At 41.1% G+C, this 27035-nt stretch overlaps 1 long non-coding RNA gene across 1 annotated transcript in view; it reads right to left on the reverse strand.

The window, feature by feature from the left end:
- LOC147826918 (uncharacterized) overlaps positions 1-27035 on the reverse strand; it is a 362407-nt gene that overhangs the window by 89180 nt on the left and 246192 nt on the right. The gene's annotated exons all lie outside the window — the stretch shown is intronic.

The raw sequence follows: 27035 nt of genomic DNA on the forward strand, positions 1-27035 counted from the left end.
CAATGAGTGTCTCCAGCTAAACTTGTTCCCAGTGTCTGAGCCAGTAAGAGCGTCTGCCATGTGACACAAGACCACAGTCTTCAAGAGGTGCAGGAACCCAGCCAGCAGACAGTGCTGGATAGTGGGAGGAATGGATATCTGACTTTATCCACACTGATGCGCCAAACAAGCCCTGTACACAACTCCTGTGATGTCCTTCCCCAGGGAAAGGGTGCCCACGTATTATCTAGATATTCTCAGAAATGTTCTAAAACAATAGTACCCAGCAGCTTGGTGTGGTGGTACATGACTGTAGTCCCCGCACTGTGGGAGGCTGAGGCAGGAGAACCACAAGTTCAAGCCCAGCCTCAACTTAGACCCAGTCTCTAATTTAGTAAGAAAGAAAGAAGAAAGAGAGACAGAAAACCAAACCAAATACTCCTAAACTAGTAGATAGGAAAAGACACTTAATCACAATTAAGACCAATACTAGTTCTCAAAACCAAAACATTCTTTATAATCCAGCTACCTTACTGGGTAGCAGAATCAGCATTTTCCCTCCCTGTTTACAGGTAATTAGGCCCCTCTAGCCTGTTATGATCACTAAATATTGAAAGATTTTTAAAGCTTCAGTTTTAACCTTCAACCTCATGCTGATTTGAACATGTCTACAAGGACAGAGATGGGGGGAAAAATCACTTCTTCCAAATGATCCAATCTCACGATTAATAATTGAGAATCTCTTTTTCTCTTTCTCCCTTGCCTTTTTTTCTCTCCAAACTGGAGTGCACTCTTCAGCTTGTTAAACTCAGCTCACTCCCACTGATAATTCACCAGAGATCATAATTTATGGACAATTGAAGCTGCAGAAACATCTCTTAGAAGGAATAGAGCAGATCCATAGCAACAATTCTTCAGGGGAATATTAATCCCCGGCTTTATGTAGTGCTAAGTGTACAATAGTAATCAGAACTTGAGTAGAAGCTGCTAATCATTGAGGGAAAAGGCTGTATAAAGAATTCATAATGGAATTAGCCTGCGGCAAACAAAGAAAGACAAAATTAAATCAGCCATCAAATTGCACCAAGGAATTTTAATTTACAGGTTAATGTAGGATTATGTAACTAATCACAGCTAACATTTTCAATGAACAACCAATAAAATTCTGCTCCTTTTTTTCTTTCTAATTTTACTAATGGTATTCCAATAACATGCTTTTATTACCCTATAATATGCTAGAAATGATTCTTAAAAATTCTAAGAGTCCTTCCAATTGTCAGAACTAGGGTAGAAACAGTTTTGAAATAATTCATCAAAAATGTGGATCTAGGAAGACCCACTCCTCAGCTCAGCCCAATAATAGCTGGGAAAGTTTGCATAAAATAGATTTACATAACCATATAGCTTTAAAGTATATGCATGTTTTTCATGCAGTGTGGGGAGCTAAAATGGGACAAAAGAGACTAAATTAAATATGTGAAACTAATTTGGAGCGCAAAGTGTATCAGCTAATTCTAAATAAAACCACTGCCATAGATTTATATGTCAATATTGCAGACATATCCAATGACATACACACCAAGGACTGCACTAACGGAGTTTTCATGGTTTATAAATGTGAACATCATAAAAAGAAATAAGGTTTCTAGGATAAAAAGTTGATTAGCATTCCCCATGAGAGGGTGCTGGAATCTTGTATCCTCCCTAGTTATATTTTGATATCAACCAATGCATGACAAAGACAGAAAAAATAAACCTCTATACAATTTGAAAAATTATATGAAAGCCACGGCTTCATAAATATAAATATATAAAAAGACAGTATAACTCTTTGCACATTGGCAAGGAGAAATTCCAAAATTATACTGTACGCTTAAAAAGACATCAGTTTAATCAAAAAGATCTTTTTCCAACATATGGCAGAAGGAAAATTATTATAAATGGAGTAAAAAGTATGTTCATAAGCTTTACTTCACGAGAGAAGAATGCTGGGAAGAAAGGGGACAGCATTCTTCTTGCATATGTTTTTCTTGTCGAGAACAATGTGGGAAAGTCTCATTTTCCTTTAATCTAAATGTTCATTTTATGGAAGCAGCAACATTCAGCCCAGTTATTAGCAAAGGAGTTTTGTTGCTTTATAAAGTCTAATTTTAAGATGCTCACTTCCAAAAAAACATTATGGTGTCAATTGCACTACCCTTCAGCAATCCTGTAATAACTTTATTCAACCATTTCTAATTATAATTATATTTTCAATTCCTTTTAGCTATAGAAACTCTTTATCAATCAGAGCACAAGACAGAAAATTACTTTATTACAGCTACAGCTCGTTAGGCTGAGTGCTCTTAATGAAGCAGCCTCATAATCAGATGAAAATCATGCTGGAGAAAACTTGCATCATTAGTCTGGGCCTTAATTACCAAGAAATATAGTCACTAACAATGATATTCCATTTCATGATATGGTGCATGCACCTTCTACACTAGTTGCAATTAATAATTCCACTGACTGCTACAGAATCTTTTCTATTTATTCATAACAATGGAGGGGGGATTCTAAATTTAATTGAGCGCTTCAGATTGTGCTCTTTCTCCCTCTCTCTCACTCGTTCAGATTAAAATGTCACAAGGCTAATATTCTATCTTACAATAATTCATCATTTTAATTACATATTTTGTGTATGTGACATGTCTTTTTCAGCTTTACAGTAGAGGTTGACATTTTTGGGGATACATCTAAGAAAACGGGTGGCCTCTTGTGAAGGTGGCTCCTACTACATAGGACCACATCCAAAAAAAACCTGCCGTCAGTCCATCGACTTCTTCCATGTTGGGAAAAGCTGGCTTTGAGAACAGGGTTGTTCAATGAGCTCGATGTCAGCATCTTCGGATAGGCTTGGGATGATGGTAGAATGGCGATGTTCTGGGGACAACAAGGCTGAATCACTGGCCTCTTTGTTAAGCGTGATTGATCACAGACAGAATCAGCAACTTTGCTTTGTGAAAGCCTGCTTTCTTCTGCCCGTTTCCTTTCACCCTTTCCTTGCCTCCCTCTCACCGAGATTCTTGCTTCTGACCTCCCGAGAAACACCTTAAGCAGGCCACCCAAAACAATCTGGCCCCTGGTCCTCCGTGGGCTTCATGTGCTGCTGGGTCCCAGTGTGCCCATCTGACTTCATGTTCTCTGCAGGTGGGCTTAAGGCTGGAACCAAGGAGCCACAGCCACTCCAGCTCTTTTTCAAATGCAAATTAGGCTCCTGGGTGCCTGCAAAGAGCACTGGGGAGGGCAAAGGCCAATGGGCTTGGCAGAGATAAATGAGTTCCCCATCTGATCTCCAAGCCCAAGTATGCCTAACACTGAACTTCCTGCCCAAACCAGCCTTCCAGGGGAACAGTTGCCAAACCACCGACTTGATTAATCTGGGCTACATTGTCCCCAGTCATCTGCCTTATGAGCATCAAGCAGTTTGATAAGTGAAATTGATAGAAGAGAATGACCTGGAAAACCCCACAAGCCACAAGAGAAAGGTTTGGCTAGGATGTAAAAGAATGCAAATTTTTTAAGACCTAAACATCCAGTCTCTACACCACAAATGTAAAGATCCCCTACTTAAAAATCCTTGGCCTCACTGATTCGTCTGGAGTAAGTGGTGGCATAATCCTCAAGGTGACATAAATAGAACGACTTTCCTCCCATCCAAGTTTAAACACCAAATAGATAAACAAATGACTGAATAAATTACTAAATGGAAACCCTACACCAAACACTCCAGATAATGACTTGCTTGGAGGTAGTAAAAACTGACTGCATTTTTAGTGATGCTTTGTCCCTCCCTCTGAGGAAAGTAGTGGCATGGGTATGACATTGCAGGCAATGTGGGCATGGAAAAGGGATTTGGAATTTGAGAGCCAGTGGGACCCAGTAAGGCACAAGGCAAATGCACCTGGAGAATAGAATTAGATGGACAATAGGAGACAGATCTGGACCAAGGAGAAAAACTGTAAGAACCAGCAAGAGATGAAAAGCAGTCCAGGAAGTGAGCAGAAGAGAGGACATTAATCAGAACCACACAGAGCACATTTCCATAGGAAAAATGCTTGGCATTTGGGACAGCCCAATAATTTGCAAAGCAACTGGAGATGTGCAGAGATCCCCAAGGACAAGTGGTTTGCAAGGCCCCGCCTGATACCCTTAGAAGCAGCCGCAGGAGAGCCAAGGAAGAGTTAAAGGGAACCGGCTGTTGCAATGTCAGGAAAAGCCCTCCGCATCCTAGCCTTGCCTTCTATCAGCCCTTAAGGCTTCCTCCTAACATCACTTCGTATAACCGCGGAAGCCACTCTGGGCATTTTCATCTGGCAGTGGCTACTCACACAGATAGAGTAGAGGCCCTTGGAAAGCTCTAGATCTTTATCTGGGGCCATGACTTGCATTCTGTTATCCCCAGTGTCTGTGCCTAGCAAGGTCACATCCAGATCCTCAATGGAAAAGAGACAATAGCAGCTCAGCCCTACCTGAGGGGACAGGGGCAACTCTACCTTGGAGTGTCTTCTCACTAGGATCTTCCAGCACCCTACCACATACAGCTGGGTGACCATAGAGAAGGATGACTTAACTACTCTGTGCCTCATACCTGAAATAAGGACAAGGTAGCTCCAGCTTCATAAGTTTGTGACAAAGGCAATCTGAGATCAGGCATGTGAAAGTGCTCCTAACAAGATCTGGCCTGTAGTATATTTCAGTAGACATGAGGTCTGAGCATCACTGTCATTATTAGCATCACCACACATAAGAGGCAGGCATGGCTTGCTCTGAAAGTAAGTTTAAAGTTTAGAGCAATGATTTTCAAACCCTGCTGCACATTAAAATCTCCTGTCCCGAACTCCCCATTCTAGACCAATGAAATCAGTATCTCTCCGGTGGTGTTTTTCAAAGCTCTTTGCATGTTTCCATTGTGCTACTAAGGTGGGGACCCTCTGACGTTGTCTCTCAAGACCTGTGCATGATATTTAAAATATAGATATGCCAGCTAAAAGGCCTGTGTGCTAGCAAGTGGCAAAGCCTTCATCTGGGTCACCTAGAGGGCATGAGAATCTGATAACTACTTTGAGATGTGAGGGTATGGAGCCTTTATGACCCATGAGTGAACAACATGGCCTTGGCTGAGGAATGTGTCTGTTGGCTTTTCCAGCTGGCAAAGTGGTCCATTTCCAAAATACAAAGCATGCTGCATGTGGCCCAAATCCCCTGTATCTTTCAAAAACTTCTGTCTAGGGCTAAGACATGCACATACCACAAGGCAAAAGGTTACCCGTGAGCACCAGAGCCAGGAATGCCTTTCCCTGTGGCTTGGTGAGGGCAGCACATGCAAAAACTGCCTAGAGAGGTAATAGTAAGGCCACAGAGGGAGGGAAGTCTACCGTTCATCTCTGAGAGGGAAGATTAACCTGTCAGAATGCACAAAGGCAGACTCAGGCCACCCCTGAATGGATGCAACAAATCTAACAAGGTAAATCCTTAGATATCCTGGTGACTTTGACACGTTTGACACTTGCATTTGTAGGATCTTGGAGAACTAAATATTTCAACTACTTAGATTCCTCAAACCTAAATAAATCTGCCAGGTGCTCAAAAGACAATCCTCTGTTTATTTATTTGATTTTAATATTTAAGACACTTCCTCCACAGAAAGACCTTTGAGACCATTTATGAAATGATAGAAAACCACAATTTAAAAAAAGAGGAAATTAAGAACCACAAGCAGCATCTAAACTCATCATTCATTTCAACTCCTATTTTGCTTTTGGCAGGAAGGGATTCACTTAACCTATGGTGGCTACTGAAAACTTAATCAGGACACCCTCATTCCACAGAGCCCAGGGTGGCAGAACCTGCTGGGCTATACCCTCAGGGATCAAAAAAGCAGAAGAGAGGTCTACACTCTTTTAAAAAAAAATAACTTTATTATCAAACACACACACATACAAAAATTAAAACCATTCAAAGAAGAACAATACAAGGGAAAAAAACTACAATAATATTTAAATACAGACCTCAACCAATACAAAACTGAAAAGCACTTAAACATTTTTCCATATAACTTAAAAAAGCATCTCAAGCACTAACAAGACACCAGAGGATGTGATTTGTTTCAGAAAGGTCCCCAAAACCAACATTGAACAAACAGTGTTCTGGAAAAAAACTCCAGTTAGCTAGCATACTCCACATAAGCCAAGCTTCTCCCTAATTTAAATTTCGATACAGTCATATGACATGCGATGGAAACACAATCCGAGAAATATGTTATTAGGCCATTTCATCCATGTGTATCCTTAATTACACTTTCAGTTTCTCACACCAGAGAAACTATTCGGTATTTACACATGTGTGTCCTATTTATTTCACTTAAGGAGGATGGCCTCAATATGCATCCATTTAGCTATAAATGTCTCTAGTTTCTCATTCTTTATGGCTGAGTAGTACTCCATTTTATTAAAAAAAAAAAACACATTTTCTTTATCCAGTCTCCAGTTGATGGACACTTGGGCTGTTTCCAAGTTTTGGCAATTACAAACTGTGCTGCTATGAACATGGGTGCTGTGGTATGATTCTTTTAATTCTTTGGGGAAGATACCCAGCAGGGGAATACCTGGATCAAATGGGACTTCTAAGCCTAGTTCTTTGAGGTATCTCCATACTGATTTCCACAGTGGTTGCACCAGTCTGCACTCCCACCAACAATGGAGAAGGGTTCCTTTCTCTCCACACCCCCGCCAGCATTTGTTATTGGTTGATTTCTTAATAGCAGCCATTCTTTCTGGGGTGAGGTGGAATTTCAGTGTTGTTTTCACCTGCATCTCTCGAATGACCAGTGATGTTGAACATTTTTTCATATATTTATTTGCTACTTTTACTTCTTTGTCTGAGAAATGTCTGTTCATTTCAGATGCCCATTTTTGAATTGGGTCTTTGAATTTGAGGGTCTGATTTTTTTTCAGTTCTTTATATATTCCAGATAGTAGTCCTTTGTCTGAGGTACAGTTCCCTCATTGTAGGTTGTCTCTTATCTCTGTTGATGGTTTCTCTTGCAGTGCAGAAGCTTTTTAATAAGAAGAGATCCCAGTTGTTGATTCTTTGTGCAAGTTTCCATGCCACTGAGGTTTTGTTCATAAAATCTTTTCCTATACCAATGTCTTCAAGAGTTCTACCTAACTTATCTTCCAGTAAATTTAGTGTTTCTGTCTTAATATTTAAATCTTTAATCCACTTCAATCTTAATTTAGTGCATGGTGATAGGTATGGGTCTAGTTTTAATCTTTGGTAGGTTGAAATCCAGTTTTTCCAACACCATTTATTAAATAGGCTATCTTTCCTCCAATGAGGATGGTTGGCTCCTTTGTCAAAGATGAGGTGGCTGAGCTTATCTGTAGTCATTTCTGCATCTTCTAATCTATTCCACTGAAGGGGTCTACACTCTTGCCCAGGAGAGACAAAAGCCCCCTCCTTTGCTCCCCTCCAATACTTTTTCACCCCTAAAAGGATCATGGGTGGGAGAGAAGTATAGCGAACAGAAAATTCTCAACAGTACTTGAGAAACACCAGAAGATTCATTTACACCATGAAGTTTAGAATGAAATCTTGAAAGCAAACCAGAGCCAATACACCAAAGAGCTAAAAATCAAACACAGAAATGCACAAATATTGTATGAATCTACTAACATGAGGTTCCTAGAATAGTTATGTTCATGGAGACAGAAAGTAGAACCACACTATCAGGGACTGGGAACAGGCAATGGGCAGTTATTGAATAGGGAGTCACAGAGTTTCCACCGGGACTTGTGCAAAAGCCCTGGAGATGGATGGTGGTAAAGTTGCACAACCATGTGAACATACTTAATGCCACTGAACAGAGAGCAATATTGCTAAAATGGCAAATTTTATGTTGAGTATGTTTTACCATAACAAAAAAAATCAGACACAAAAGAACACTTATCTTGAGGGTAAAGGGAAATTATTTAATATTTAATAATGTTTTGCTTCAGTGATGTTTTTTAAAGCAATACGAAAAACTAAAGTTTTTCCTTGAAATACAGGCAGCAAATCAGAGAAGGAAGATCTGGGGCTAGGAGACAGGCACAGTCAGGAGTCCTAGGTTTAAGACTTCTCTCTGACCCTAGTAAGCTAGGTGACCTTAGGCAAGTCACTGTACCTCTCAGCTCTTGGTTTCTTCATCATTAAAACTAGGGAGTTAGAGATGATCACTGGTCCATGCCAAGTCTTTCCTTCTTTCCTTTGTATCATTTTTCAATTCTATCTTAGTATCCATGGAAATATTTCTGTAGGAAAATCATAACAGTCACTCACTACAGGCAGACATTAGTATTGTTTTCCTTTTTGATTATTGAAAGGAAAGAGCTGGGGGCAATTAGATAAAAATAACTTTTCATTGGCAAAAGAGAATCCACAAAAATAAGAAAACCCTAACAGTGAATGTTGTTTATGTAATGTTTCACTTTTTTACTTGGAATATATTATTACCTGATGAAAATGGTCTTTTTTGTCACAAGTGATGAATATCTGGTTAGATATCATTAACTGCCCTTGAGTGAGCATTTGAGTTTGTTCCTTAGACCCAGGAATCTGCAGTGTTCGATTCAGGCACAGCCAGGTCATTCTCATAATTGAAGAGATTGTTGTGTGTCTTTCTCCTCATCCCCACTCCTGCTCAGCCTTTATGCCACATTCCCTGCTGCAGCTCTCCCATCGCCCATCGCTGGGTTATTTCTAAACTCATATTTTTCCCTCTCCCTAGCAATCTTGCAATCAAAGCAGTAGTTTCAAAGGACCAATATCCCAGGCATAATTTGTATGGAATGTCCTTTTCATCTTACTTTCTCCCTTTTTCCTTTTGGACTCTAAAATGTCTGGAAAGTAAGAACTTGCTGTGCATCTCCTTGCCAAGTTCCTAGCTTCCAGAGGAAGGTGAGCAGCACGCAGACTGCATTCCATTCTTTGGGCCACTGGTTCTCAATGGTCTTTCTTGCTCCCTCAAGACGTTTAACAATGTCTGGATACACTTTTATTTATCAAAACCTTGGATGGGGTGCTACTTGCATCTACTGGGAAGAGGTGGATATTGCACAGAACGGACCTTACTACAAAGAGTTACTCATCCCAGTACATCAATAGTGCTGAGAAACTTGCTTTATATAATTGAAAATCTCACCAAAATTATGAAGTAGGTTTTTCTCATCTTCATTTTATAGGTAAAGATCAGAGGTTAAGTAATTTCTTCAAAGTAGCGAGCAAAGAAATGGAAAAGTTATAGGTTTCTGGTTCCAATGTCTCTCTGCCTCTCTCTCTCTGAACAAATGAATGAATGAGCATGGGCTGAACAACAGCAGTTGCTGCTCTGTGATGGGAAAGCCATGGAAGGGCGAGGAACCTGAGATTGCCCCTGCATATCATTCTTAACACCCCGGGGCCAAAGTGTAGGCCAGCTGTGCTCACAATCCTTCCACCACTGCTCTTGGGAACTGCCCAGGCTCCAGGGAATGGAGATAGTGAGGCCAACAAACAGGATCTCTCAACTCCACAGTGTCATCCAGCCTTGGGTCACCAGGGGAGGGCACGACCACCAGTCCCCAGAGCACACACAGAAACTGCAGGCCGAGACTGTGTGCCTGGGGAAGAGCCTCAGCAGCTGAGTGGACCCCTTAGATTGTCTCCTTCAGGAAAGGAAGATGATGGAAAGGGGTAGGACAGTGACTGAAACAGTCCCCCAGTGTTTCCTCAGAGGAAACCACCTCTCTATCTGCTAACTGCCTTCAGTCCCTTTGAAAAGTAAGCCATTCTCCCAGCCAACCCACATACAAGACAGTGATGATTTAAAAAACATAGCCACTCCCCTGCAAAGAAGCCCACTTCATACTACTAACTGAAGATCTACAGCAAGTCCCAGCCTATATGGCCAAACCTTTTGGAAGAGCTGGGGCCCCAAGCTCGAGAGGCCCCTCTCCTCAGGAGCCTCCTGCCGCTCACATCTCCACCGCCTTCCTTCAGAAACAAGGGCCCACTGTCGGAGACGCAGCAACTAGGAACTGCATGGGGTAATTAAGGGCCGTATCTGTCAACCATTTCTGCCAAAAAGTCTTAAGGATATTTAACTCCCCCAAGCCCATGCATTAATTAAATCCTTTTTACCTGCACTCCTAGATTGTTCTGGAACCAAAAGACTGCTGGAGGAAGCAGAGGAGAAGTCCCATGGCTTATCACACTGCAGACATTGAAACTCATCCACAGGAGTTTGGAAAGTGCCTCACCCATCCGTGAGAGGCACTCTCCTGGGAATCAGCCCATGGCAACAGAGGTGATCGGAGCTGCCTCACCTGTAGGAAAACCACATGTTCACCTGTGCTTCTAAGGCCAACTCCAAGGCACCTGTGGCCAGGAAAGCTTTCTCTCCTACAGTTTAGTACAACAAACAGAAATTTTAAAAATTATTGACTTGTTTTTGTTTATCATTATCATCATCATTATTACTATTATTATTAATTAAACTTCAGATTTCTTTTGCCTTTTACCAGCTTTTCTGTTAATGTCCTTTTTCTGTTCCCATATCCAGTCCTGAATATTCGCTGCATTACTCATCTCTCACTTGAGTTTGTCTCTCGGTCTTCCCTGACTTTTCCATTCATAAAACTTTTGAGTATTGTTCCAGCAATTTGTAGAAAGACCTCAATTTAAGTTTGTCTGATATTCTTCTCATGACTAGGTGAAGTTATAGGCAGGCAAAAATGATCCACATGGCATCAGTGAAAAGGCTCACCTTAGTCACCTCATTAAGGTGGTGTCTACCAGTTTCCTCCACACTCAACTTGAGATTATTCCCTTTCTTCTTTTGAAGTATGATACTAAGTCGGAGGGGGAGGGCCATTGTATTACCTTAGAACTGACTCCTCAGTTCTAAAAGATAGAAATCCATTTTGAGAAAGCCCAGTGTGGAGGTTAGAGCTTGGGACTCCAGTCTCAGCTGTGTGCCCTGAATTATCACTTGGTTGCTGAGAGCAGTTGTTGCAGTCTATCCTCTGTAAGACACTCATGGTAGCCTTCCTTGTCAGAATGTTTGCTGGGCCCAAGATTTCAGCTGTCAGTTTTGACCCTATGGCACCAAAATTAGAACCTGTTGTGTCATTTTCCCTAGGTGCAGCCAGAGCTTGCCCACTTCTGGCCCTCATTGCTGCTCTTCTCTCACTCTCTTCCTTTGTTGCAAAACTTTTCTCCTCACTTTGCTTGGGTCTCTGCTCAAACCTCTTGGAACTAAAAGGTCCTCCTTGACCCTTGACAATTTTAACATAGAACTTCTCTCTTTACCTGCTGTGGGTTTTGGGGGGCTGTCAGCACTACCTAATATTACATTCTATATTTTCACCTCAGCCATTTGTCCCCTATACAAGCTTGTTTGCTCTATATAGGGTAGAGACTTCATATGGTTTGTTCCCTTACTGAATCTCCAATGCCTAGGACAAGGCTTGGCACATAATAGGCTGAGCCTCAAGGGATAGTTATTGAATGGAGGAACACATGGGAAGCTCTTTCTTTTTTCTTTTCTATTTGTACAATGCTTGGTGCCCTGATAGATTCAGTAATCCTTGCAATAATTCTAAATCAACAACCTCCCACCAAGCTTAGAGCAGATTTTCTAACCTATCAATGACTAAGGTTATATCTTTGGATGGATTGGAAATACTTTAGATAGGAGAAAGACTCTACTGTCAGGATGGACAGGTGGTTTTGTCTTTCATGACACCTGTGATCCATGAGCAATGGCTGCCTAGAAACTGTTGGGAAGGATTCATAGACAAAATCTGAACTCAGGAAAAGGAGATTCATTTCTAACATCTGCTACAGGTAAGAGAACAAAAGGCAGTGATACACATGATGATTGTGTGTGCATATGCCTGTGTGTGTATAGGTGTGAGTGTGTGTGTGTGGTTTTCTAATTAATATAGGATGATTAGCACTTAACCAAGCTCTCTCAAAGTCATTGCATACAACAGAGTTTAGAAATTTTTACACCTAAATTGTCAAATGGTAAATATTTTAGGCTTTGTGGACCTATGGGGGCTTCTGTGATAACTGCTTAATTCTGCCTTTATAGTGGAAAAACAACCATGGACAGTATGCAAACACATGGTCAAATGGGAATAGCCATTCCCCTCCAAAAAACTTTATTTACAAAAAGAGTTTGGAGGCTGCATTTGGTGGGCTTTAGTTTTCCAACCCCTGGCCTCCATGAATTTCTCCACAGAGGATATCTTTTACCACCCTACTGTCTTCATCTCTCACAAAAGTGACAAGATGTTTAGACAAACCAACAATTATTATTCAGCCCTCACCCAATCAACTGACTTCTTTCTCTACAATCCACAGAGATTATTTACTCATCAACATTTTGCGGCACTGTAAGAGTCATCAAAAATGTCACCAGCACCAAATGTTTCATTAATTATCACAAACATCTTTAGAAAGAATGCCACAGTGGGTTTCTTTCACTGAGTGATTTATTTCAGATATAATTTCACTTTAATTAGTAGGGGATTTTGCTGTGACCTGGAGGGTGTGAGAACCAGCAGAGTCTGCGGTTTGGTGAACAGAGAGCTAGGAACCTGCCTGTGCCTGTAGAAGGAAAATCTTACAGAAAAAGAAAGAAGCAAGCTGGAGTTTTTCAGTTGTGAACATGCAGGCTGTGCCACCTTCATCAACAGCACCTGTGGAGCATCTTTTAAAAGCAAATTAAAAGGAGATCTGTCAGGTCCCAGGACTAAGTCATATAAATTAAGAGGGACAGTAATGGGATTTGGCTTATTTATGCCATGCTTGCAAATAATTCCATCTCTTAGCTGCACTGGGTTCTGTATCTGTGCAAGTCCTTACAAAATCCTAAAGCACCGAAAACAACAAATCAACAGTGCAATTCATTAGGTCCTGACTGGCACTGCACAGCAAAAATCAAAAGACACAGACCCTGAACTTCTGGACTGTGGAAGGAGCCAAGCCTCCCTTTAAGGTGGCTTCACTTCAACTTCTGGCATTTTGAGAGCATTTAATCACTTATCTAAGCAATAAAGCCTTTTTTGAGGGGTACATTTGGAGGGAAGATGGTTGTTGTTTTCAATTACCAATAAGCAAAATGCCTAGTCCACATTTCCCAAAACACTAGGTTACATTAGTTTCAGTTTTAATATCCTGCCAAACAGAAAAAAGTCCCCAAATATGAAGCAAATACATCTGTCTAATATTGCTATTCAAAATGCCACTGCATTAAATAAAATTCCATGCTGTAAAATTTTGCAAGGTGATAAAACAAAAATGATATAATAAATATAAAACATCTGCGTTTTTTTAACAAGACATTTGGAAACCAATTTCATTTATATTTAAACTTGTTTTGAAGTGTTTTTAGTTTTGAAAAACATCCTAGTTACAGTATGTTAGACTTTTTTCCCTCCAGGCAAAAGATTAAAGAGCTGATGCCCAAGCCAAGGGGGGACTAGAGAAGAGAAACCACCAATGTACGTTCCAGAAGGAACCTTGCTTTGAATCTTCAGCTGGCTTGCGATCATAAAATCAGGGGTGCATGCCCTCCATCAGCAGTCCTGGGAAATGGATTCTCACAGGGTCACAAAAATGCATTAAAACAACATTAAGTTTCTGGCAATAGCTTAAGCACATAGACCCCAAGAAGTGGGGAGTTTAGCGGTGACTCTGGCTCCATGTGCCTAGGAGGGGAGGTTCCCAAGCCTTGGGAGTACACCAAGACCACCCACTGCTCTCTGCTGAGGGAGATGTGATGGAGCCGAGCAGGGCTCAAGTAGGAGGAGCTGGCTCCCTGCACCAGGCTGGGAAACTCAGCCTCAGAGCATCTGGGCTTCTGACCCACAACAGCTCAGTAAAGTCTCAGAAACCAAAGAAATAAAGACAAATGACATTTGTGGGGCAGCAACAGGGGGGCAAAATGTATGCATCTGTTTGCTACAACTTTAAGTATCCTCCATTTTCCACTGCTAGAGAGAAGGGACCCTGGATAGATTCACAGATGGGAAATCCACCATCTCTCTCTCTCTCTCTCTCTCTCTCTCTCTCTCTCTCTCTCACACACACACACACACACACACACACACACACCACCACCACCACCACCACCACCACCACCACATTGTCTAGCACCTACCTTTGAACCAAAATTCCAGCTATGGAACTGCCAAATTAGGAATGAGCTCTGCTCATTTCATTGCTTACAGTAGAACAGGTAAGTTGTGCTTGGAGAAATCAGGAGAAGAGAATCTACGTCGTTTAGATGAAGAAAAGGCTTCTCATACAAATAAACAGACAAGATTGATAAGGAATTTTTGTATTAATTCTAGCTATCCTTTATTGAGCACATTTTTGTGCCAGGCATGTTACAAACACTACCACATTCAGTCTGGTGCATACAGCTATTGTACATTAGCATTATTGTTACCTGCTAAATGAGGAAGATGAGCTTCAGCAAAGTGAAATAAGTCACCAGGATCAGCAGCCCTAGCAGATGGCAAAGCAAAAATCAAACCAGAATCTGGATGACTCCCACAGCATGGTTCAATCATTCCTCAGTGTGCAAAACTTGAGAATGGGCCTTAGCCCAAGTTTTACATGGGAAGTTTACTGATTTCAAACACTAAGGAGGGGACCTCTGAATGTGTGAAAATTCTGCTTAACAAAATATTTAAAGAGAAATACAGTCTTTCATATTTTTCTGTCAAGACTATTTGGACTTAGGTTAATCACACACTAGGATTAAAAGTAGAAGATGGTACCTTGATTCACAATTAATGCTGGGTCATGTACAATCCATGTCACATATACATAACTACACCTTTGCAGCTCTTTGCAAAGAATTTGCTCTCAATCATTTCTACAATCTTATTTATTGACTTGCTTGGGAAACATTTTCTTCATAACTTGTCCCAATCCCTATTCAGTTCAGATAAAAATGCTTAAAGAACATTCCTCTCAACACCAGCCATACACAAGTGTCCACCAAAAATTTAACTGTCCCTCCTTGTGTAACACATGCCATGATATTTTCCCCAATTGCCTAAATAACACTCAGAGTTTTGGGTGTTTTGTATTTTATTGCTTTAGGGACACACACACATACACACACACACAGGTATATACATACATATATATATATATATATTATGTACATGTGTGACTGTGATTGTTGTATATCTGCCATGATGTTTGAGTGGACAACATGTACATCCAGCTCCAGGAATCTGTCCAGGTTATCATGGTAATCTCATCTTTCTTGACAATCTTTCAGCCCAAGTCTAAACCAAGCAACCCCAGGCTCAGAGATGATCAATCAGAGTGGAGCTCAAGGTGCCTATTTGGTGTTCCTGGAAGTCACCATTTCTCCTTTCCCGGGTGTGAATTAGGAAACAGGTAGCTACAGTCATGACTGTTTGCTCTCTCGCATGGAGAAGGGAACCTGCTTGAGAATAAACAGAGCAAAGTCCCATCCGTACACAAAGGAGCAAGCTCAAAAAACTTTACAGTCCAAGCCCAGATTGAAATGTGTACCGAAGCTGGACTTCTCAGGTATGTGTCACAATTAGCACCTCATATTGTGTAGGATAATTTGCCCTGTGTTTTATTTTGTTTGCAAAACAATAAGAGTTCTAACTGGTGCACTGGTTTTCTAGAGCACTTTGAGAATATACACACCAACTACCAGCTGTTCGCTTACTTCAATGGAGTTGCATCACATATAACAAAATTTACTCTGAAGGTATCCCAGAAGATACCATACACTAAAGAGAATCCAGTGATCCTTACACATATTCATATGTGAAATTCAACTATAAGAAGAAACATTTAAACATGTTCTACTTGATACAATTGTGCCCGTGAATTACTCTATCTGTTTCAGTATTTCAGCATTGAAAGCTATTCCTCTTACCATCACCAAATGCTAAGAGTATAACATTAAAAACATTGAAAGCTATTTCCAGTCCTCTCCCTCTGACTCCAGCTCCTCACCACCTTCCTCGCCTCCACCCTGTTGCAGACACTGTTTCTGTTCCTGTTCCCTTTGCAGTTTTCTTCACCTGGCATACTCCTACATACACTTCAAGGCCCAACTCAAACACCACGACCTGCTCTAAGTCTTCTGACTCTTCTTTAGAGACTTAATTGTGCTCTCCTCCACATTTTCTAGCACTATGTTTACATCTCTAGTAAAGCACCTAGCTCACCTCCCTTCACATCTCTCTGATCTGCACAGCATAACAAGTCTAGAGTGGAGATATGTCTCATCCACCATTGCATCTCCTGCCTCACCATGTGGGACTGGCTCAGTGTGTGGCTTACTTGACTTGGTGAGGAAATGCCCTTAACTCAGTTCAGGGCATATCCTAAATGCACCCATCACCATCTCCTGCCTGGGTAACTATAATTCCTCCTAAGTGATCAGACTGCTTCCAGTTCGACCCTTTTTTATTATCTCCAGGGCCTGAAATACCTTCCTAAAAATTAGAAAAAGGTAACCATCTGCGTAAATTAGAAAAACAAAGATGTTTCCTCTAGGTTGATGCAACTCACTGGGAAACAATTGAAAAAGAGGTCTTCTCTTTCACCTCTTGAAGTCAATCAGGAAAAAGAAAGATTATAAAGGATATATTCCTGGCTGTGTTGTGAAGCACCTGGATAAAGCCATACCTGAAACAATTATCCTTGGACTTTTTAGTTACCTGAGCCAATTAAGTCACCTTTGAGCTCAAACTAATTTGAGTTATATTACAGATATTTAACACCGCAGCAGTTCAGATTATATACCATCACCAAATGCTAAGAGTATAACATTAAAACTTAATTGGGAGCAAGGACCTGAGTTAGATCCCCAGTACCAAAAAAAAAAAAAGCTTAATTGGGAAAAGTGTTTTGCAAAGATCTCAACAACAGACAACCAGAGACCATCCTTATAGCTTCTAGAAGAGGCCTAGCATCTCTGAGACCTGTAATTCAAACCCATTTGCAGAAACTGTTTAAATCAGGACTCTATACTGTTGCTCTGCACTTTCCATTCAATATGAGTGAGCCCCAAATCACGATGCACTAATTTACCTTTTATTTTCAAACTGGCTTGGCCATATACATCAGCCCCAGAGTAGCTTCTCATGAGAGGCCCTCATAGCCACCCCTCTGTCTCCAAGTAGCCTTTCCCTTAAATCACCCCAAAACACAGCTATCCAATACTTTCTTCAAAAGAGGAAACTGTCTGATCTTCTGAAAAGCATTTGAATGTTCAGGTGGTTTTTATAACATTTTTTAAAAAGAACTTAAAGATATTGATGTAACCTTATGAAATACTGAATAGAAAGCCTTGAGGATGAGTCAGAAAGTATCCAGCATCATTACATATCTTGCCCTATTCTACCCAAGGCTATAACTGTAGCTAATAAAAAGTGAGAAAGACTTCCAGCTGAGTATTTACTTAACTGCAATAGGCACACACACACACTGCTCTGCCCACCCTGGATGCTCACCCACCTCCCTGCCACACCCTGGCTGATGATTTGATCTAGGAAGACTTGTAGCATGCTGCATGGGCATTAGATTCTTTTCCTGGTTCTACAGTTATTTGCCAGGTGCCAAGGTCAACTTCTCTCTCTTAGACTCCCTTCCCTCCCCTGAAATTGGGCCCATAGTAATGCACCAACTCTGTGAGGAGCAAATGAGTTACCAGGCAATGGCACCGAACATGGGGTCAGGAGCAGAGCAGATGCTCCAGACCCATTCCTTTATTTATTTTTCATTAACTATCCTTGATCAAACCAGTAGGCTCTTCTGATGTTGAATAGGGCAATTTCACCACTTCTTACCCAAAGCATTCCCAGGCTGAGTAAGTTGTACCAACATCCACCTGGTTGTTCAGGCTAAAAGAAAAGCAATGTCTTGAGTCTTTTTTTTCTCACGTCCCACATCCAATCGACCTGTAAGACTTGCTGATGGCTCCCCCTCAACGCTGTCAGTGCCATCATCTTCTCTCGGCTGGACTGCAGCAACAGCCTCCTGCATGGCCCCCCTGTCTCCCCTCTTGGGTTCCTATAGCCACCATACCATAACCTGAGTGAGTGACACTTTCTAAAGTGCAAATCAGAGCCTATCACTGTCATACTAAAACCCTCCACATCTTCCAATATTACTAAAATTGCAATTTACTGAGCACTTACTATACAAAAGGCACAGGTCTTAGCAATTTACACATACTAAATTGTGTCATCTAAAACAAATCTCCAGCTTCAGTATTGTTATGCCCTCGCCCTGTCTTACATATCAAGGTCACACAGTGGCACAGGAGTCAGGACCACAAACTCTTACCCTCCCTAGAACTTCCACAAGACCTTGTCTGCCCTGTCAGTTGTGTCCTGTCACCTTGGGCACTCTCCTCCCCTTGTTTCCTGAGATCTAGCCACTCTGGCCTTTTTCTGTCCTCACGTATACCCCAGCTGATTCCTTCCTCAGGTTGCACAACTCATTGTCCACTCTTTTGCAAGACTGTGCTCAAGGTTGCCATCTTGGAGAAGCCACCCTGACCACATTGCTGGGTGACATGGACATGTATGGTGCTCCTGCCACCCTCAGAACCACGGCCATCTCAGGAGCCCAGAGTTCCTTGGGGATTTGTTGTTCCATTAGCTTGAAAATCCCATGGACTTAAAAACACAAGGAAGACATTGACTCACAGGGCTGTGATTTATCATTTACATCAGGTAGCTCATAAATCCTCTTGCTTCTGAGTGTGATGCTGAACAGAAAAAGGCCTAGAGAGAGAGTGAAAAGTCCAGAGTATTCATGGAAACTGCTTCTTAGACCCCTGAAAGTATTTTTACCCACTCAGTGAATGAACTACTCTGAAAAATGGTGAAGCCTTAAAACTGATTGTACAGAAAACATTCTCTCACAAAACTGGCTTATTTTAGCCTTAAAAATTTTTTGGTTTTTTTTCAACTATTCCTATGATTTTTTAAAGGTGACTGAATTTAGAAAGAACTTGATGACAATGTGCTACTTCATGCCAAAGAAAGCTTTTTATTGGCTTCTCTTGTGTTTCTAGTTTTCTTTATCCAGCTGTTATATCAGAGTTAGTTATCTAAAACTGTGATTTATCATCTCCATCAAATTACGTTTATAATTTTCAATATTGCAGTTGACATGAAAACATTCATGGGTTAAAACTCAGAATAAAATGAAGATTTGACAAATTTGGAACAAGGTTAATAATTCTCTGAAAGTTGGATTACAAGCAGACATGAGAAACAGTAGAGTTCACCCCAGATATTATATACACAGTACAGACCACTCAAAGGAAATGCAGGACAGCAAGACAAAGGCTGTCCCCAGTGCCAGGCTCAGGGTGTAGTCTCCTCCATCAAGTAAGTGGACAATCTGACAAATTGATAAAATAAGTTCTTGCAGTTGGGCATGGTGGTGCCTACCTATAATCACATCACTCTGGGAGGCTGAGGCAGGAGGATCAAAAGTATCAAACCAGCCTGGGCAACTTAGTAAGACCCTGTCTCAAAATAAAAAATAAAAATGGGTTGGGGATGCAACTTAATACAAAGGTCCTAGGTTCAATCCCTAGTTGCATCATCATCATCATCATCATCATCATCATCATCATCATAAAAGTTCTTGTATCATATGACTTGTCAACCCAAATAGAAGTATCCCATTTAGGTCCTTAGTTAAAATTGATTGAGTGATTTATCCATGCTGTCCAACTTATGATCACTGCACGTACATATTGATCAAAATAGCTACCATTAATGAGTGATTATCATATACATATCTCAAGAAATATGGGAGGTAATTTGCATGCCTATTTTCTTAGACAAATAGTGGCAGAATATGTGAGACTTCTTTATATTAGGATGAATTATAAAAAACTAACAGTTTTGTAGATAAAAATGGCCCCATGGCAGCAACTCCTTGCAATCCAATCTTCCTCTTATTCTGTGTCCCTCCTGGCCCGGCCCATCCTTACCATAAACACACACAGGAGAGCTCAGTAAACTATTATTTCATTTATTAATAAGTTTGTTTGTTTGTTTGTCTTTGTAGAAACAACCCCTGAGAGAGGAGAAAAGACACAGAGATTTCAAATAAGGGTCAAGCCAAGCCAGATGTGGAGGTACATGCTTGAAATCCTAAGCACTCTGGGAGGCTGAAGCAGGAAGATTCAAGCCCAGCCTGGGCAACTCTGTGACTTAGGGAGACCCCTCAAAATAAAAAATAACAAAAGTCCTGGGGATGTAGCTCAGAATGAAAGCCCTGGGTTCAACATCCAGTACAAAAAAAAAGTGACAAACCAGCAATTCTGTGGCCTTCACCTCAGCCATGCAGGTTGTTCCTGAAATGTCTCAGGCCAGTCACCTGCCCAAAGCTTACAAAGTGAAACACAGAAGGCTGCCTTGTGCCTAGCCCAGCCGATGGACACTAACAATACTCCCTCAGTCACTACTGTTCCCTCTACCTCCAGGCAGTCTCCTTTGTCTGCTCTTAAAGTTACACTAAAATGCATTTGGTCTGAGGTTACCCTAAAAATTAAATTTTAGATCAGTAGTATTTACATCATTTTTAAGGGACAAAATGAGATGACTAAAAATGAATGGCTTAAGAAAAAGTTTTCATTCTCAAAGGAGTTGGGGATGGGGGTTGATAAAGAGCCTCACTGGGACCAGAAAATAGACTATTTTAAATGTGCATTTTAAAAAACAGAAAAATCCACTCAAACAAGAAGATGGGAAGTGGGTCTGATGAAAACATTGCCTGAGGGTGAGGTTGAATCTCTGTCCAAGGTCTCCATGCCCTCACCCAGCAAACCAGAAATGAAACTAAAGAAAACCCAAGTGTGCCAGAACCAAGAGGTTCAATTTCACCTAGAAGCTAAACTCAAACCTAAGACATCTTAGTTATTATTTCATCGCTGAGACCCAAAACTGGACACCTGCAAATTAAAGGGGGAGAGGTTTAATTTGGCTCACAGTTTATAGAGATTTCAGTACATAATCATCTGCCTTCAAGGCAGGGCAGCATGGCAGAGAGGCCTGGGGAGAGAAGAAGCTGCTCACTTCATGGCAGACAGGAAACAGAGAGAGCAAAGGAAGGAGCCAAGGAGGAAGATACACCTTCCAGGCCACATCCCTAGTGACTCCCCTCTTCCAACCAGGCTCCACCTCCTAACAGTAGATTTTGCCATAAACTCAAGTAGACAAATCCACCTGAATGTAGTGACATCACGAGCCAATCATCTCCGAAAAGACCCACCAATGACACCATGAGGCTTTAAGGAAACATCTGAACATGAACCATAACACAAGACTAGTAGCTCAGCAACAGAACACATGGCAAGTCTCCCACTGCCAACTTTAGTGACCAAAACTTAGATTTAGAGAGCATGAAGATTCTGGTCAATATCAGGTGTGTTTCGGATGAGAAATGGTATGCCATTTGGGGTAAGGGGGAGTTGAGAATGTCCCCAAACCAATATTTCTATTCTACCCATTGTGGAATTGACAGAGAAACATCTGCTTGCCAGCTGTGAATGAGAACCAGCCAGATTTATCTGTAGACATCAGATGCCCCACTGCCCCAACTACTGGAGTTGGGAGAAGAGGGGAGAGGTAAAGAGAGGAGGGAAGAGATGAGGAAGGAGAAAGAAGGGTGGACAGGAGAGCAGAAATAAAGGGGGGGGAGAGAATCTAGGAGTAAAGAAGGGAGAATAGTCTGGGAGAAAAAGTAGAGATGAGCTGAGTAGGAAGAGAGATGAAAAGGGGAGAGGAAGGAAAAGGAGAGAAAGGAAGAAGAGAGGAAAGGAGAGGAGGGAAGAGGAGTAAAGGGAAATGAGGGACAGAAGGGCAAAGAACAGAAGAGCAGAGAGGAAGAGAAGAGGAAAGCAGAGGAGATGAGGGAAGGGAGAGGAAGGAAGAGGAGGGCAGAGGAAAGAAAGGAAAGAGCGAAGATGGGAAAGGAGGAGTGGGAAGAGGCAAAAAGGGGAGAGAAGAGGAAGGACAAGAAGGAGAGCACTTCTCAGAACCTGGAGCCAAAAAAGTCCGAGGGCTCCTTTTGGGCCACAGATAATTTCTCCCTTTCCCAGTCTCACCCCTAATCCTCTTACCTTAACCAAGAAAGGTGACACTTTTCAGCTCCAGAAGACCTAATGAGAGGTGTGTGCTCACCCCAATGACAGCATGATCAGATGGCACTATCTTAATTTTTCAAAGAAAGAAAATGCAGTAGACTTATTTTGATTTGCACTTCCCTAACAGCTAAAGATGATGAACATTTTTAATGTACTTATTGGCCATTTGTAAATCTTCTTTTGAGAAATGTCTATTCAGTTTATTTGCCCACTTTTTGATTGGGTCATTGTTTGGGGAAGTTAATTTTTTAATTCCTTCTGCTAAAAGTGTGGGTGGGTGGAGTTTCTATATTGTTGGTGGGAATATAAATGAGTACAACTACAACGGAAATCAGTATGGAGATTCCTCAAGAAACTAAAAAAAGAAATTCCGTTTGACCCAGCTATACCTCTCCAGAGTATAGGCCTGAAAAATTAATATCATACTGTAGTGATAACATGCACATCCATGTTTATAGCAGCACAACTCATAATAGCTAAGCTCTGAAAATAGCCTAGATGCCCATCAACAGACAAAAAGATAAAGAAAATGTGGTATATATACATAATAGACTACTACTCAGACTTAAAGAAGAATTAAATCATATAATGTGCAGGAAAAGGGATGGAACTTGAGACCATAATGTTAAGAGAAATAAATCAGACACAGAAAGTTAAATATCACGTGGTTTCTCTTATATGAGGAACTTTATACATAAATAAATAAAAGAGTAGGGCCAGAGATTTAGCTCAGTGGTGCCACTGCCTGCCTCAAAAGCACAAAGTTCTGAGTTCAATCCCTGGAACCAAATAAATAAATAAATAAATAAATAAATAAATAAAGTAAAGATGATAGGAAACAAAAAGGCAGACTTGTTGGAGAAGGGAAAAGGGTAGAGATGAGGTGTAAAGGGATTGAAAATGATCAAGATAATATATATTCCCTCAGAACAAATATACACACATAAAAAAAGAAAAAGAAAATTCACCAGTGGAACTGAAACCCTCCATGGGGTGGTCATGGATGGAACACTATCTCATGCACACTGAGCACAGCCAAGGCCTCCCTTTCTTCTGCAGAAGAGTGGCCACTCCTAGGGCAGATAGGGCAGAGAGGCACAGGTTACAGTGTGAACATTCTTCTCCAACCTGGTCACTACCAAGCTGACACCAGATGGGCAGTAGCCAGGCTGGGGGAAGGAATGACCTCTTCCCTGGAAAAGCATTTTGCCTTGTGGAAGTTCCACAGTAGCCTGGGGATGTGACATTCCTACCAAGGGCCATACTGTGGGAGCTGTCTAGAGTGGAAATCTGATCATGCCTTCATCACTTCTGCAGTTTTCAGTCTACAAGGACAGCACTACTAGAAATCTTATAAAAGATAAGTCTTATTTTCTTCCACAAGCACAGCTTTATCCTACACACAACTTAGCCTGCAAATCCACACAAAGTGCAGTCTCAGTCTTAGTTTTCTTCTTATTCAAGCAAGAAATCCAAGGCCTATTCCAGTGACCATCACTGAAACTTGCACTGCAGAGAGAGCATGGGCTTCGCAGTCTGATGACCTGGCTTTGAATGCTGGTCTGCCCTTTACCTGAGATCAGTTGCTTAATTTCTCTGTGTCTGGTTTCCTTTGTACATAAGACAGGGATAATAACTGAATCTAACATCCAGGATTATTGTAGGGATTAAATGAGTTCATCAATCTGATATAAAGATAAGGTTGAAACCAAAAATAACAGGAACATGAAACCAACCCAAAGTTGGGGCCTAACTGATTGACCAGGACTCTACATGGCAGGAAGAGCTGGGGAAGATTCCTGCAGGAAGTCTCCATGTGGGCCTGCTCAAAGGTGGTTTTTTGACAGATGGAAAGGAAAAAAAGAGGGAGACTGAGGGATTCCTTTCAAAGATTCTTGACAGTGGGGGAGTCCCCCTGTTATATACAAGGAATCAAAATGGTTTGAAAAGCTCTTCACTCGATTACCTGTCTGAAAATTTATTTTTTTAATTTATTTATTATTTATTTATTTATTTATTTTTGGTACTGGAGATTGAACTCAGAACCTTGTGCTTGCATCGCAGGTGCTAGAACCACTGAGCTAAATTCCCAGCCCTGTCTGAAAATTTTTTATTGTTGTAAAACCACACTTTTACACAGGCCACACTGCAAACAACCAGGGTACATTTCCACAAAAGCAGTCTTACACACACACACACACACACACACACACACACACACACACTGCTGCCCTGGGCTCCCACTACATTTAGTCAACACTGTAAATAGAACTGCACGTTATGATTGAGAAGGGGGGCAGCTCCCATGCAAACTACATATTTGATTAGGATCTGAACTCTTTGCTGAACCATGAATTTGAAATAATTTAGATGATACATATAAATTTAATTTCTTTGTTCAAAAACTCCACATCTGAAATGATGCCCCACAAATGTAAAGCTCTCACAGAGGTCTACAAAATGAGACTCCTTCTAACTCATCTATACTGTGTGGAAATAATCTTCAAAGAAAGGAATAAACCTATTTTAAAAACAGCTGAGTCCTTTAGATCACATACCCTAACCAATTTATGGAGATAAATGGAATTCAGTATTAAAGAAATATATTTTTTCCATTCCTCCAGAAAATGTAAATCCCAGCTACAAAATAGGAAAAAAGAAAAAAGACAAAGACAAAGAAGTAAAGAATGGAATAGCACAGAAATCTGGAAAAAACAATTCAAGACAATTGGGGAACCCTTACCTTATTATCCCTTCTTGCTTTGCCCCCATTTTCCTCTTTGGAAATTCCCCCAAAGGAACATCAGAAAGGAGAGGAACCCCAGGAAAAACAACTTCTGAAGAAAACAGAATTTGTTTCCACCATTCCAAACCAGAGAAGGCATAATTAGTTCTCTGTGGAAACAAATCCTTTTCTCTCTGTAATGGGGAGATACCCACAGTGCTTTCTTTCTGGTACAGCATACCATTTCAGTAACTCTTCTATTAACCCCAGGCTAATTAGCAAGACTGATGAGAAAATAACAAAGAAGAAAGCAAGAAAGGGAAAACAAAGTAATACCATGAGTGATTGCTTGTGTCCTATTAATATAAATGAATACAAAACACTTTTTTAAAAAATGCATTAGGCAGATATTGGCTTATGATGGGGTCAATATCACGATTTATTTAACTCTGGGGACAATAAATCTTGATATTGACTAAAAACATAAGTCAATATGTGTACTGTTGTGTGCATTCTATTACAAAAATGAGGTTTTTAACTTTAATGGCCACTTTCACAAAGAGGTAAAATAAAAGAACTCCCTCAAAGGCCTTCAGATTGTACCCACACCAAGAGCTGTTGGAAAAGGCTTGCTTTCTGGCCCAGCTTCTCAACACTATACTAGTCAATTGGTCAGCCAGTCACTTGGTCCAACAGACTGAATTCTTGATCCAGGTGCTTGACCCTTCTGTATCCACAGCCTGTGCTGTTCCTCCTACATAAGGCTGCTTCTTGACTTCAAGCTTGGCTTCTGACACCTTAACCAATGAAATGTGGGATAGGAATTTCCCAGTTCTCCACCTAATCTTGAAAGAGCGTTTTATGCTGTAATTGATCTCTTATGACTCTACCATCACAGTTAAAAGAACTTCCCTTCAAGTATAGGCTGTGATGCCAACTGAAATCCAAAAGAAGTCCACATGGAGTAGCCCAGAGTCCATGGCATAGTGAGGTGCTATGCCCAGCTGGACTTTCGTCTGGAAACAGAGCCATCTGTACAAGTTCAGCTTAGAATGCTGCTTCTCAAGGCACTCTACAGATGTATGAGAAATAAAGGCTTCCTGTGAATGACACTGATATCTGATGGTTTCTTATCAGCAGTCACTGACTGATACAGTTAGCATTCAATTAAGTAATCATTATTCCCAGATTGCTGTATATTACTCCCTTGCAGAGGTCTTTAAAGAAAGTTGGAGATACATGCCCTGACTCTAAGGAATTCTCTAAGGAGCCAAACACCCGCATGACGGGCTGTGTTCCTTTAGGGTATGTTCCATGTAACCCTGGCAACTGTCAGACATCTCTCACCCCCTTACTGAAGATGCTGCCTTAGCTTTATATATATCCAGAGCCAAGAGTCAGCTCCCTTACCAATTTCCAAGAAAAATATAATTCCAAGATTTTTGTAGGCTTTTTCCCCTGACCATGGGGGATGCCACAAAGGGTTGCACATGGCATTTATTAAACTCTATATTGGTCATTTTATTTTCTCCATATCTCTCCTCAATTATATCCAAGGGGAATTTTTTCTCCTCTTCTCTGACCCAGTAGCCAGCTCCCTAATTCATCCCTCCTCCTTCCAGATTACTTTGAAGAGCTTCAATTTTTCTATCTATCCAGAAAAGTTTACTACACCTCAGTTTATATCCCTGAACCTGCATTACCTGACTCATTTTATTTTCAGCAGTGAACCCTTCAACAAACAGATCTAAGCTCTTCAGAAGACAGCTTAACTGCTGAAGAAGGTTCTTGGTGTCTCAAGCCCCACTCCAGTGACTGATCAGTCTTTTTTGAAATACATGAAACCCTCCAGTGTAATTTAAATGGGTAAAATTGTCCATATTTCATTATAAGATTCCATTCATTTTTTGCAGTAGGTCTTGGTGGAGTTGTCACTGTTCTAAAGACTGGGGATATTCCCACGGATGCCAGCAGTGGCCCAGTCGGAACCGTCCTGCAGACGCCAGCGGCCTCACCCCGCTGGACCACACAGCATGTGGGGGGGGGGTCGTATCTGAATCCGCAGAGCAGAGGCTCCGC

The sequence above is a fragment of the Heterocephalus glaber genome, unplaced genomic scaffold (assembly GCF_053883595.1).
Source record: "Heterocephalus glaber isolate CG9 unplaced genomic scaffold, H.glaber_assembly_v1.0 deba00001457, whole genome shotgun sequence".
In the NCBI taxonomy this organism is placed as follows: Eukaryota; Metazoa; Chordata; class Mammalia; order Rodentia; family Bathyergidae; genus Heterocephalus; species Heterocephalus glaber.